Source organism: Euprymna scolopes, chromosome 12, assembly GCF_053919585.1.
Source record: "Euprymna scolopes isolate OS-2025 chromosome 12, ASM5391958v1, whole genome shotgun sequence".
In the NCBI taxonomy this organism is placed as follows: Eukaryota; Metazoa; Mollusca; class Cephalopoda; order Sepiida; family Sepiolidae; genus Euprymna; species Euprymna scolopes.
In genome coordinates, this window is record NC_136493.1 from 55,082,902 (window position 1) to 55,097,380 (window position 14,479).

Genomic DNA, 14,479 nt, shown 5'->3' on the forward strand with positions numbered 1-14,479 from the left:
AAGTGTTATCTTTTATAGAAATTCAAATCCGCTTGGTGAAAACGGCTTGCTATGCGCTCAGCTGACTAAAGAATGATAAAAACTGTTTTTTTCTGCTTTCAAAACAAAAGCAGAAAAATCAGTTTCATTTTTTTATTCGGAGTTTGTCAATTTAAAAAAATTATTTTCAAGTTTTTCAAATTTGATTTCCAAACAATACTACTTTATTGTTTTTAACACTTTTAGTACACATGTACTAAAAGTGTTAAAAAACAACAATGTACTAAGTACATGCATTTCTGTTATTGTACTTATAACTTCTTAAGGAAATAATAATAATTAGGCGATTCGATAAAGAATTTCAATGTGATGCATTTTGTAAATTTTTACCTTGCTTCCACCTTAACATTTTTCTTTAAAATGACTACTTTAAAGGTTTTCGGATATGCTGAAAACGAATATCGCATTTAAATTTTCCTCAAATAAGTAGCTTCTGGATATTAAGCAATGTCATTTCTTATGTTATTGCTGGTGGCCATCTTGGTATGTGCATTTGCACATAGTTTCTCGGGGTCACGTTAGCGCGCTTGTGCATACCAAAATGGCCACCAGCAATAACATAAATGACATTGCTTAAACTTGTTTGCAGAAAATTTAAATGCGATATTCGTTTTCAGCATACTCTAAAACCTATAAAAGTAATCATTTTAAATGTTAAGGCGGAAACAAGGTAAAAAATTACTGTTTTATTTCTTTGTTTACATAGTTGAATTTTCAGTAAAACAACAGAGTAGAAATGACAAAAATTATCAACTGGTGAATATTTAGTTGTTGCTTATCAGGATTCCTGGTATCCTGGTACTGTGAAAGTTACATCAAGGATTCATGTAGAGTATGATTTATGGGTTCATCTCAGAAAATAGGGGTATATTTTGGGCCTGATAGAGAGGATTTACAAAATTGAAAATTGGACTGGTCCCAAAATGCATAAGTTTTGGCCGACTATGGTAATTTCCATCTTTTACAGAAATCCAAAATCTATATGAAAAATTTTCTGAGATTAATTCATATCTACTCAATTTGTTTTTTCTTTGAGGGGAGTAATAAATACCGGCCATGAATGCTCTTTAGGCATTCAATGACTACACCCCAGGCCAAGCTCTCCTTTGGTGAGGAGGCAGGAAAATGCCTATTCTCAATAAAGCTATATTTAAATACCACTATAATACTTAGTTTTGTTCATGAATAGACACCCACTGTATGATACCATGCGCCAGTTTGAAAAGAAATTTGTACATCTTAATTTATAATTCATGGCTTACGTTAGAGATACATCAAATTTGACTGTATACTCAGAAAGAGCACACAATTTTACATAAGAGTGCCAAGTTTCATGAATAGCTTGGAAAATAAATAAATGGTGGTGAAATTACCGAATTTCTGGAAATCACTTTTTCTAAAGAAAAATGTCCAAGGAAAAGCATAAATTTTGGCACTTAAAATTCTCATAACTTTTGAACTACTGATGGTATTTGCATAATTCAAATGGTTTTAAGCATCTTTTACATAGCTCTTTTCATGCAAGATGAAAAATAACAATTATCTAAAAAGAAAAAAATAATTTGTAATGCTAATATTAGTTCTGTAGATTGACCTGAGGAAATACGTAGATTTTCAATTACTTTGCAGTACACTCATTTTTTGTTTACTGTTGACTTCCATTCTCAGTATGTAGTCAGAACAGTGACACTTCAAACATCATTCCATCTCCCTAAAGTTGATCTCTTATGGATGTTATTTTAATCCATACCAAACATTTGCGTGTTATGATTTTTTTTTTTTATTATTCAAAAATGAATTGGGGGAACAGTTTTGTATGCCAGGCCACTTTATTTGAGCTCATCTAATCCTGTGTAATCTCATCATTGAAAAAACAACTATGGATTCTTATCTTGAGAAAGAAATGTGTAGCAATTTTCTCTATTTTTAAATGTATGTATTTAAATATATAGAGAAACTTTTAATAGGCCTTAACATTTAACTCTAAAATTATATTTAATCTACAATCTCTTTCAAATCCTTTCTTATACACACTAAAAAAAATAACTTCTGTGAAGATCCTTTTAGACTGAGGCAATTTTACTATGTTTTTGGTACTGATTTAGATGAATTTTAATTAATACATATTGATCAAGCTCTTCATAAAAACGAATAGAACACTTTGACTTTTGATATCGTTTAGATAAATCTAATATATTTCTCTTCCTTGATTGAGTTGATAGCACAATAGATGTTTGGATTTTTGGAGAAAAAATAACTGTTTAAATATCAGCTAGGAGATCTTGCATGTCTAGCCACACTGAAGACTACAGCAAAACTGTCTCTGGGGGTCACTATATTGGAATACTCTTTCAACAATAACATTTTTTCCAAATAGAAACTCCTTAAAATCTATTTGCTTTTATCCTCACCAAAAATCTGAATGTTGGTACAAATCTTAAAATATTCCATTCCTCTATTTTCAAAATACCTTACTGATTTCTACTGAAAAAATATTTCTCAAAGAATAATTTATAATTATTATGCATGTTTTTAAGTAATTTTTGTTTTCCAAAAATTCTCCATTTTTGGTCAGTTCTTGCCTTTTCCCTGAAGAAATCAGTTTGTTCCCCTCCCCTCACTTTTTTTTTCTGCTTTTAGTGCAAGCATCAGAATTTCCCTTTTTGTTTTAATTAATCTGGTGTTTACAGACAAAATTTAAATATATATGAAAATATATACTATGTATTATAACAAATGTTTAACTCCTAACTTTATGCACCCACATATAACCCTACACGTCCTCCGGGACGCATCCGTCAGATCCTGGTTCATGGGACCATATTTGTGATATACATCTGGCCGTGTTTGTCAATCCCGACTCACAGGACCATAGATGCAACCCAGCAGGGCTACACTCTTAACTATCTAATTCTAGATCCTTCAAGGATGACCAGACTCTCACTGTCCACTGGAAAATATCGCTGTGCTGCTCAGGGCACATGAAACGTGCATGACCCTAAGTCCGTGTGGCAACACTGTCTACGTCGGCCGTCACTTTGACTTAGTGCTGGATCTGGTCTGTCTTCCATCGTCTGGCGTCAGGATATGTCTGAAATAAACTGCATCTTCATTTAGGCACGCAATTGAGAAGCAAAGAAAAACTCTGGGTCATTTTCTTATAAACAAAACAAAATAATTATTCATAAAATAGTCTTAAGATATGCAGAGTACACTTGTATAAAGTTGAGTTATTTGGGTTCCTAATGGCTTCGTGATGCAGGTTGTACAACTTAAGTTTGTTTAGACAATTTCCCAGCTAGGAACAAGAGCTTTTCAACTTGGCTTTTCTGGGGGTTTGCCCCCAACACACCCCATCCACTGGGCGAGAGGCCAATGCGATGGGCACTCCGCAATGCCAACCAGAAAGAGTCTCTTTATTTCTAAAAACTCAATTGTTTTTATTAAATTGGCTTCTTTCCCCTCTGTCATTTGAAGATTACTTCTTTCTCTTTTCCTCTTAATCTCTTCTTTTTCTATCCCATTATTTTATATTCTTTTTCTTTCCTTGTGAATCTCTTTCTCTTTCTTAACCATATCTCTTAATTAGGTACCAGCAGCCAAAATTTTAAAATCGCCTATGGCTAAATTTGATTCTCTCATATAAAAATACACACAAATACAAGAAAAACAAAACAAAAATCATGAAGATATCTTGTGTAGTCTTCAAGTTATGATCATTTTCATATTTGCAAGTGTAGCATGAACATGTTTACATTACGACATGGTAACTTTGAAAGCAACTGACAAAAAAGTAACCGGTAAAAACGTCACAAAAGATGCTTTCATCACTCTTAGTATTAGAAGACAATAGGAAATAAAAGTATAATCATATTTAATTCAGTTTCAGCCTTCAATTTTGAGATGTGAAAAGTGACCATTGCAATATTTATAAAAGCAAAATCTCACTGGTGGGCACTTTTTGAAGTATCAGTAAATAAAACTGAAAGAAAATTAAATATGAACATGCAATATAATTCTATACATAGTGGTTATTATGCCTTTTTTTTTTTTTTTTTTCCAAACAATTCCAACTGCAAGTTTTTTCATTATAAGTCGATAAAAATACTGATATGTTCAATTTCAATGGCGGAAATAAAGTACCGAATGTTTTAAATGTATACAAACTTCAAAATCACAAAAACTATTAAATATACAGATGTGAATTTTTGCATTCATAATCAATACATATTGTAGAATGTCATACCTAAATTTCAGCTCTGTACACCTTGTAGTTCTAAAATAATGAACTTAAAAATAGCAATAATTCACTGATTATCATGGCGAAGTATAGTATATAAGCAAATGTACCTGTTCAACACCAATTTACATTCAATACAAAAAGAAGCTGCATGTTAACAATAGAGTTCTCTATACAATTGATATTTCCTTGTGATTCTGTTGAACTCTTCGCTGGGAACTGACCATTCATCCATTTGAGGTGGTTACCTCAAACCCCCAATCAGACAATTACAGAGAAGATACTTTCTCTACTTCTGACCTTGACCATCTAAAGGCATTTATTTTCACCTTACACTTGTCCAGAAATTTCACTTGTCTTTCTTCACTACTTGTGACAGAAATTACTTGACCTAAATAAGTCATCATAATATACTGCCACAAACTGTCCTTGTTTGCTGAAGCTGTAGTTTCCAAACTTTGCCTGATCAACTAGAGCACTTTCTTCATCTGTTTCGCTTTGTGATTCTTCATTGTCGGGAAGTGTTTCATAGTCATTTATTAGGTCTGTGCCATTCAAAAATGCTTTCAAGTGGCTTGCTAGTAACTCTAAAGGTCTGTCAAGTTTTAAATGTTCAGACTTGCCCAGAACTATTTTCTGAAACCTAATTTCATCTTTGAGGGCCTCAAGTTTACTATTCCTGCTTCCTAGCACACGTAGCATTTGTGTGACATTCTCTTCACTGAAACGAGGCCTACCATGTGTCTTCACCCTCTCAATGATGAGATTTTTTCTTATGGCTTGCTTCCTTGCATTTTTCTCCTTTTCTTGTTTTGTTTTCTCCAGTTGTTGCTTTCTCTTCTGAAGTACCACCTTCTGTAATGCCTGGTGTTTTATTTGGACTTCTTTAGATTTGGATCCACACAATCCAAGCAACTTGTTCCTTTTCAGATTTACTATCAAACCAAATTGAAGTCTTGTTTTTCTTCAGCATATTGATGGTGCTATGGTGGTGTAAAGATGCATATCGTCTCTTGAAAATGCTAAAATTCAAATCACCAAAGCATTCTCCTATCAAATTGGTTATCTGGCTATGCCTTACATACCCAAGATGATGGAAGTACTTCTTTCTTTTGGAAGGAAACTAAGTCCAGAATGATGCCATTTGTAAGTGCAATTATTTCTGACCGCCCTGACAAACTTGAACTAAGCAGTTCATCTCTTGTAACACCAGCACATGACAAATAATTTCCAACGAATGTCGAATTTTCCATTAAAAATGTTTGGAATCTGTCAGCCATTTATGTGCAAATTGGTATTAGCATGAGCTTTTTCAATTAAATATCTTATTCTTAACTGAATTGATGGTGATAAAATTGGATGCAAATTCGACAATATCATCCCAGGTTTTTTTTGTTTTTTTTTTTCATCTTTCAGGTAAAAAAGTTGTAAAAGAAGTTTATTGTTTATACTAACTTTGGGAATAGATGGTCTTCTACTCCTTCCAGTGAAATTGAAAATATCTTTAAATTTCTTGAAATTACAGTTGTCTGCAATAAAAATATTCCCAATTTCAAACCTGCAGCAAATAAATAATCCCATTCTTAACATGTGGAGAAGAGTTTTTTTTAAACTAGTCTGTACTTTCACCTAACAATTTAATAAACAATGCAAAAATAAATGTTAAAACAATAGTACTTATGAAACTTATTTAGAAACCCATTCTTAACATGTGGAGGAGTGTGTATTTTCTTTTAACTAGTCTGTACTTTCACTTAACAATTTAATAAAGTCTGTGCTTTCAATAAAATATATTAAAAAAAAAAAAAACAATAGTACTTATGAAGCGAACCATAACTTAAAAACATGTCTTTTTTTTTTAACTATAGTCTGTACTTTCACCTAACAATTTAATAAACAATACAAGAATAAAATAAATATATTAAAACAACAAAAGAAAGTACTTATAAAACAAACTATTATTTAGAAACCCATTCTTAACATGTGGAGTCTGTACTTTCAATTAACAATTTAATAAACAATTCACAAATAAAATAAATATATTAAAACAATAAAAAACAATAGTACTTATTAAGCGCGAGCATAAAAAAAGGTTGTTAAATGTGCACTCGCGTACCAAACTGCCTTGTCACAGTGTAGTATTGGCGAAAATTTTAAATAGACAAAAAACAAGTAGTTTTCCAAATATGAAGTCATGTAATTCTATGTTATCATGGCTGGCCATTTTTGTATGCGCAAGCGCATTAACCCCTGAACTCTGAGACTATTTTCCATTTCGCAGTGGCCAGAAAGTGGATACTCATTTTAAGTTAAATTTACATAGAAAAGTGAACACCCACTTTTCGAAAAAGTAATTTCTTCATATCATGAAAACTATTTTTTTGCAACGGAATGACCAGTCGTGATAACATAGAATTACATGGTTTAATTTTTGGAAAAGTACTTGTTTTTTTGTCTAATTTTAATTTTTTGTCAATACTACTGTGACAAGGTACGCGAGTGCACATTTAACAACCTTTGTTTATGCTCGCGCGTAGCGTAAACGAAGGCTGGGCTGTAAAACTGGAAAATAGTCCCAGAGTTCAGGAGTTAATACCATGCAAAAGAAATCAAACAAAAAACTTTTTAGTCAATAAACACAAGAAAATGACCCCCTCCCTCTTCTAAGGTGGCCAGAAAGTGGGTACTCATTTTAAGTTAAATTTAGATGGAAAAGTGATCACCCACTTTTCGAAAAAGTAATTTCTTCATATCATGAAAACTATTTTTTTGCGACGGAAACGGTTTTCAGATTCGTTTTTAGCACGCTGAAATCTACAAAAAATACATTTTGTTATATACAGACGGGCCTTAAAGTAAAATAATACCGCGTCTTTAACATAAAAAGTTGTTTTTGTTGTGCTAATTTGAGTTTTTTCTATCTAGAATAAAATAAATTAAAACAATGAAAACAATGGTACTTATGAAGTGAGCTATTATTTAGGAAACATGTGAAGGGGAGTGTGTTTTTTAACTAGTCTGTACTTTCACCTAATAATTTAATAAACAATACAAGAATAAAATATATTAAAACAATAGTATTTATGAAACAAACTATTATTTAGAAAACCATTCTTAACTGTGTGTGGGGTTTTTTTTTGCTTTTTTTTTTTATTAATTCATTTTCAATTAGCAATTTAAATTATACAAAAATAAAAAAATGAATGTTAAAACAATAAAAGAAAACAATAGTACTTATGAAGCGAACTAACATGTGGAAGAGAGGGTGTGTTTTTTTTTTGTTTTTTTTTGTAATTTAGTCTAGTCTGTACTTTCGGTACTTATGCACTTTGCGAACTGTGCTTAAATAACATTTAGAAAGGCATTCTTAATATGGGGAGGAGAGGGTGTTTTGTAACACTTCTGAACTTTCAACTAACAATTTAATATAAAAAGTTATCGTAAAACTTTAATTTAACTTGAAAATACTATTTAAAAATAGCGTGGTTTCGCTAAGTGCATAGCCACCGTACTTTCATCTATGGACGACAATAGTTTTTTACACTTATTCAAACTTTAATTTTATGCAGTCACATGCCTTGAATTAAATATCTTCCATGCACGAAATCATTTTCAAATAAATACAAAATGCTAGAAACGTGCCGTTCAATTTACTTCTTGTCTAGCATTTTTACGCTCTTTTGCCAAGTTTGTTTACTTTCAGGAAACTGGTTTAGAATGCCGAATAAACGAATATTTAGATACTCAAACGTTTTAAAATTAAATCACTAGTTTTATAAATGGTTTATTTATAAATACTCCCTGTTTATTTCCCCTCCAAAATGATACAATATTAATTTAATTTTTGAAAAATTCAAAATATCGCTTATTTGTTTACGTTAAAAAGCTGAACACATGCTAACTACATGTTGCAAAATACTTCTGAATATTTGACATATTCAAACGTAATTTTTACAAATTAATGTACAGAAATGGTTTCTTATCGCTTATATTGAAATTGAAGCAGTATAGTTACCTATTGGTGAAATACCAAAGTCAAACAACTTTCATTCATTGACTCGCACATTTTCGCTGTGTTCACGGTTCATGCAATTTTATCCAAAAGGCTCCAGAGGTGTCAATTTTCTTTTGCCTTGCGCATTTTCGCGAATAAAGCTAGGTACAATTTCTTAGCACCATTTTATAGGAAATTGAATAAACTTTAATTTAATATCACGTTTGCCATGGTTATTATGAATAGTTAATTCACTAGAAGCAAATTAAATGAGAAAAAAATTTTGAAAAGAATTTCGCATATTTTTTTTTAATATTTGTTGTAATTTTTATACGTAATTAAAGATCATTCTTTGCTTAATTTGATGCTATTTATAGTTTTTTTTTTATTGGTCGAATGGTAAAAATTCGCAAGAGTTTTAAATAAGAGGTATGATTTTTTAGTTTTTTTTTAAATTAGCAGCTAGCGTTCCACGTCAAAATTTTATCACTTTTGTTGGTGCTATTAAAATAAATTTTTATTCAACAAATACAAAATAAACACCATACGAAAGAGGAAGATTTGCTCTTTCATGTAATATATATTTTATCCAAAAACAAATTCAAACAAATGAAATACAGGCTGGTGAACATAACCTAAAGTTGGACATTTTTTATGAATTCCACTCATTTTTCAGGCTGCTGCCGGTACCTACTTTCTCTTTTTCCCCCTTTTCCTTTCTTTCTCTTCAATTCAAATTACTTTTCTCTCAAAGAAACTGTATTATCTTCCAAGGTTCAATTCCCATCACATCACTTACTTGGTGGTCTAGAACTTAAATATAACAGGTGGACCAAATGACAACATTTCCCAGACACAAAAGCAGACATTTTGAATCTAAGTTATTGTACTTGTCTCCCTCAATTAGTTATTAAAAATCCATTTTTACCAAACCCAACTAGAAAAACAATCTCTCTCCCCAGCTCCCTTGTTCCAAAGAATCCCATTATCAGATATTTTCCTTTCATTGAAACAGATTATTTTTCTGATGGACAGAATTTCATGAACATCTGTCTTTCCTTGACCAAGTGTCAGCATAACCCGCCTAACCATACCTCATCCTCTCTCATCTTCATCCATCTGAACGGGGTTCCTGGCGTCGTCCAAGATCCCGTTACACATACACTGATGAGTCAAGGCCCAAGGATCACTTGAGAATAAAGGTTACTGAGATTATCAATTGGATGATAAACAGTAGTATATGATGATTGGCAAAAAAGTCAAGATTTGATTACTTAAGAGGATGGCTTGACAAGTATTTGTTGACATTACACTTGAAGATGATCATGTTGTAGTCTACAGGAAAGGAGCCCTATGGTATTGTGTTCCACAGAAAGGAGCCTCTTGGAACGCTCTGCTTAGAGAAGTTCCATTTGGTTTTCGGTACAAAGAGAGAATGAAAAGTTCTTTGACAGTGCGCAACCTATTAGATTGGAGACTTGTTTTTTTGGATCTTGTCTAAAGAGAAACTAATGGTAGATGCATCAGCCCAAATATGACTACAATATTTCATGTGAGGGCAAATGCTGACTTTGTAGATATATAGGATACTAACTGATGTGAGTAGTTTTCTAGCATGGTAGAGGGAGCTTTCTTTGCGCCAGTGTGGCAATGTCTTCTATGTATTTGTTTCAATTCATGCTATCTGTGAATGCTAAACCAAGGAGTTTGTATGATAAACTGTCAGATAATGTTATTGTCCATGGCAATCGGTAGTTGAGGTTTCTTGTAATTATTAAAGGAAGGAAGCTTCGTCTTAGCATTAAATGTTACTATCGATTTATATCCCCATTCCACTACAGATTAGATTATTTTCTAAGATTTTAGACATTACCTTGGATATCAGGATATTCATTTTGCCAACATGACTGGTATAGAACGTGATGTCATCAACAAATATACCCATCTGACACAATTTCATCAAGGAGGTAGTTTATGATTATCAGGAATAATAACTGCCCAAGTTTCTACTTCCTAGAGCACCCTCACATTAATATCATGTTTGGATGTACGGCCATTGAGGACACCCTGGATCCAATGCATAGTATATACATTCAGAGATGATTGTTTGAATATCTGCAGTAAAACAGAATTGTCTAAATCCATATGATCATTATCGAATCTTAAAGTACTGTTTACCTAACTGAGGAGGGAGGATAAAAAATGGTTGCCAAAAACTGTTACATTGGTAGTAGTTTCTTGCAAAGAAATGTGATGAGATAGCAAGCATATGTGAAAAATGCATTGAATCATGTGTGTATAAAACTGACAAGAAATGCTTCAGTTATTTTTAATTAGATTTTCGAGTATTGATTTTTTAAAATTTCAATGTAATAAGTTTCTTATTGATTTTTAGATGTTTTCATTTTTATTTGCTAGCTAGTCTCAAGGAATTATTTTGATAATTATTAGTAACAGTTATTGTAATATCATTGCACAAGTTGGTAAATATTGTAAAAATATAGCCACATTGAAATTCTATCTTCATAATAGATTTTTTCCCCCTCCAATTTTTGTTTTTGATGAGTTTGTCTAATTTTATGTTAATACTAGCATAGATACCCAGCGTTGCCAGGGTCAACATAAAGTTCCGTTTTGACACCTGCTATACTAAGGATATTGAGCAGTTTTTTTATTATGTCAACTCCATCGTTACCCCAACAAAAATTTCAAAAATAAAAGAACGGATGAAAACATGAAAATGTAATCGCCCCCAAAAAGAAGTACATGACAAACTCTCCACCAGATATTTTAGCAGAAGGGATACGAAGAGAAGCTATTTTCTGGCTATTAAGCACTTTTTTATGACAATATACCAGTTTAAGCGATTTTTTTTAATGCTGCCTGAGTCTAGAAAGATATGTCTTTACGGTCTGTTGCAATGAAAACAAACTGTAAATAATTAAGTTTCAAAAATACCAAAGTAGAATTTGTGTTAACCAAAATACACGTTTTTATGTTATAAAAATGATGCTATGACTTATTGTGTTATTAAAAGAAAGAAAAAAGTAGCAGTTATAATATTAAAAAAATGTGAAGAAAAAAAACTGGTAAAAAAAAATGTAAATAAGTTTTTTTTTTTGTTTTGAATAAACAATCATAGTTGCATTGGATTGTTTATTTTAAAATAAAAATCCACTAGACCACAAAATTGCGAAATCACGTTGGAAATTATTTTATTAAAACTAATTCCAAAAATAATGCTTGAAAGTTTGTGAATTGTTTTAGTTTTAATATCCGCTGAAAAAAGAAACAAAAATTAAAAAAAAAAAAACGAAGTTGGCGCCCTGGGAAAATAACTCAAACTGGCTTATAACAAAAATCGATGTCCATAAAAATAAATTCAATTAAATGCTATCAATATAAATCAAATTTAAATAACTAACTTAAATAGAACACTTAAAACAATTTTCTCACTCTCACTATAAACAATAACTAACATTCCGCTATTTAATAAAATCGATTTTCCTTGATGTGATGTGCAAATGAGGTCATCTCTTAATCATATATTTTGCAAGAATCATACTATATATAGGAATGAATGAAATAATAAAGTAATGACCCTTTTGTATATATATTAATCAAATTGTGAACAAACAGACAGGAATGCGAATTTATATATAGATATGTTATCTTTGCTTTGATTCATCTGGGTGTCCCTGCTTTAACTGTGAGACATGACCAATAAAAGTCATCGATCAGCAGATTGGAAGTTTTTGATAATAACGGCCTCCACTACATTCTGATTGCTGGTGAGCCGACTGTGTCTCAATTGCTGTTCTATGCCTGCACCGTAATGTGTGCAATCTGCCTTATTGCAGCTATACCTTCAGTGGTTTAGGTATACAATGCAGTTTGTCACTCAGAATTAATTTGCGACATAATCTTCCATACTAGGTAGCGTAAGCACATAGCTGAGAACCTGAGCAACAACTGTCAAGGAGGACTTAGTTAAGCTCTCGGGTTCACAGATGCTCACCCTTCAACAGTGAAATCACAACTGCTTAGGCATCTCATATGATCTTGTTCAGAAACCCCGTAGATTGAGATGTGGTGCCAGCCAGAGAAGTCAGCTCAACCTGACTATGGTGAACACCATAACAACAACATTCTTTTTTTTTTTTTAAGTAATTAGTCATTCTTTTGAGTGAAGTCTTTTGTGGAAAGTAGTTAGCAATTTTCTTTGGAATGCGATTCCCTAATGAGCATGTAAATTGCTAGACCACATTGTTTTTGTTTATATCTGATAGAATTCTTTCATTTCTTTTTATAATTGGGTTAAATGTTTTCGATAATTTACAATAACTTAATATTTTGCCGTTTCATAAGTGATATACATTGTTTTATTTTTTGAATGTGTTTTCATCTTTTCTATAATTGTAAAATGAATTACAATTTTTTGTTATTGTTGAAAGTTCAAGTAATTTCATTACTGTTGTTAATACATCACAATGCTGATGGCATTTATAGTTACTAGCGAGACTTTGTGGAAATTCTAGTGCTTTTAACATGAGTCTGCATAATTTACTGCTAAAAATAATATTCCTTTTTTGAAATGCCTCAGATCAGTATTATTATTGTCAACGAGACCACATAATTTGCTTTGGGGATAATTCATTTAAAATAGTCAGAATTGTTTACCTTAGTGGCATAATTTTTACTGATCGTACAAAGTCGTTTTCAAAAAGAAAAATGGGGGGGGGGATAACTTGTATACAAACGTAAAATTCCTTAACATATATAATTAAATAGATTGAACGCATTACGAGAGATATAATCCAAGAACATTGACATTTGACTCTGAATTAAATGCTAGCAGACTTTTTTGTTTTGTTCAAAAAAGTTGTCTTATATATTGAGAAATGGCTTGAAGTTGGTATGCTTTTTTTTTTTTTATGATAATCAAAATGGTTGCCACACTCATTAAAATGATACGAGGGCCGTGCAATAAGTAATGCCCCTGACCTTCCCATAGCAGTAGAGCAACGAAACTTGGCACAGTTATTAGTCTTTCTCTACATAGGAACCACCCAGAGTTATGCATTTCTCCCATCGTTTGATGCAGCTCTGGAGACCGTTTTTGTAGAACACCCCAGGTTGGTCCTCCAACCACGACGTGACTTCAGAAATCAAGGCTGCATCATCTGGGAAACGCTTTCCTTTCAAAAACAACTTCATGGCTGGGGAGAGGTGAAAGTCAGAGGGTGCAAGATCAGGAGAGTAGGGAGAATTGGGGATAATTTCATAACCATATGCCCTTGCTTCTGATCTGGCGACATACGACTTGTGGACCGGAGTGTTGTCCTGCAGGAGGAGGGTATCTTTGCTGATCTTGCCCCGCCTCTTGATTTTGATAGCTTTCCTAATTTTCTCAAAAGTGAAGCATAATAGGCTCCTGTAATTGTGGTACCCTTTGCCAGGAAATCTGTCATCACTACTGTGAGCATGACCTTGCCTTCTTTGGAGGTGGTGAGTCCAAGTGCTTCCACTGCATTGACTGGGCTTTTATCTCTGTATCATAGTGATGGATCCAAAATGATGATAGTTTCCACAGACCCTGTACTAATCTTGACATCTTGGACTATTTGGCAAATAGTAATGCGCCGATCTTCCAAAATAGCAGCGTCAACTTGACGGACAGATGCTACATCAATGGCAGAAGGGGGGGCGACCAGGTCTGGGAGATGTTTCCACAGACTTCCGGCCATGTTTGAATTCATGATGCCAACGTTTTACAAGGTCATATTATGGGGCATTATCACCATAAGTTTCTTTCATTTCATCAAAAGTCTCCTGTGGTGTGCGTCCTTTCAAATACAAAAACCGGATCACTTCGACATTCAACAGGCTCCATTTTACACCTGACTCAGTTCAGTGGTAGTAGGCAAGCAGCCTCAAACTGGCCCCCATCACATTAACCCCCCCACCCCCACCCCCGATTTTAAGAAATTTTAACATCATTCGTTTCCCTTACGTTCGTTTTTTTTTTGTTTTTATTTTTTTTTTATTTTAACATTGTTTTTTTTTTAATAATAAACAGGGTTATTACTTTGCTTCTTCTTTTGCTTTGATTTACCCCCCCCCCCTGTACAAAGTTTGAAAATAAAATATTTTCTTTCATTACTACTGAAAAGAACACTGAAACTGCCTCAAACAGTCAGTAGCTC

The 14,479-nt window shown here is 32.7% G+C and overlaps 1 protein-coding gene across 14 annotated transcripts in view; it reads left to right on the forward strand.

Annotated features, from left to right (window-relative positions):
* LOC145291289 (CCR4-NOT transcription complex subunit 2-like) overlaps positions 1-14,479 on the forward strand; it is a 124,724-nt gene that overhangs the window by 60,525 nt on the left and 49,720 nt on the right. The gene's annotated exons all lie outside the window — the stretch shown is intronic.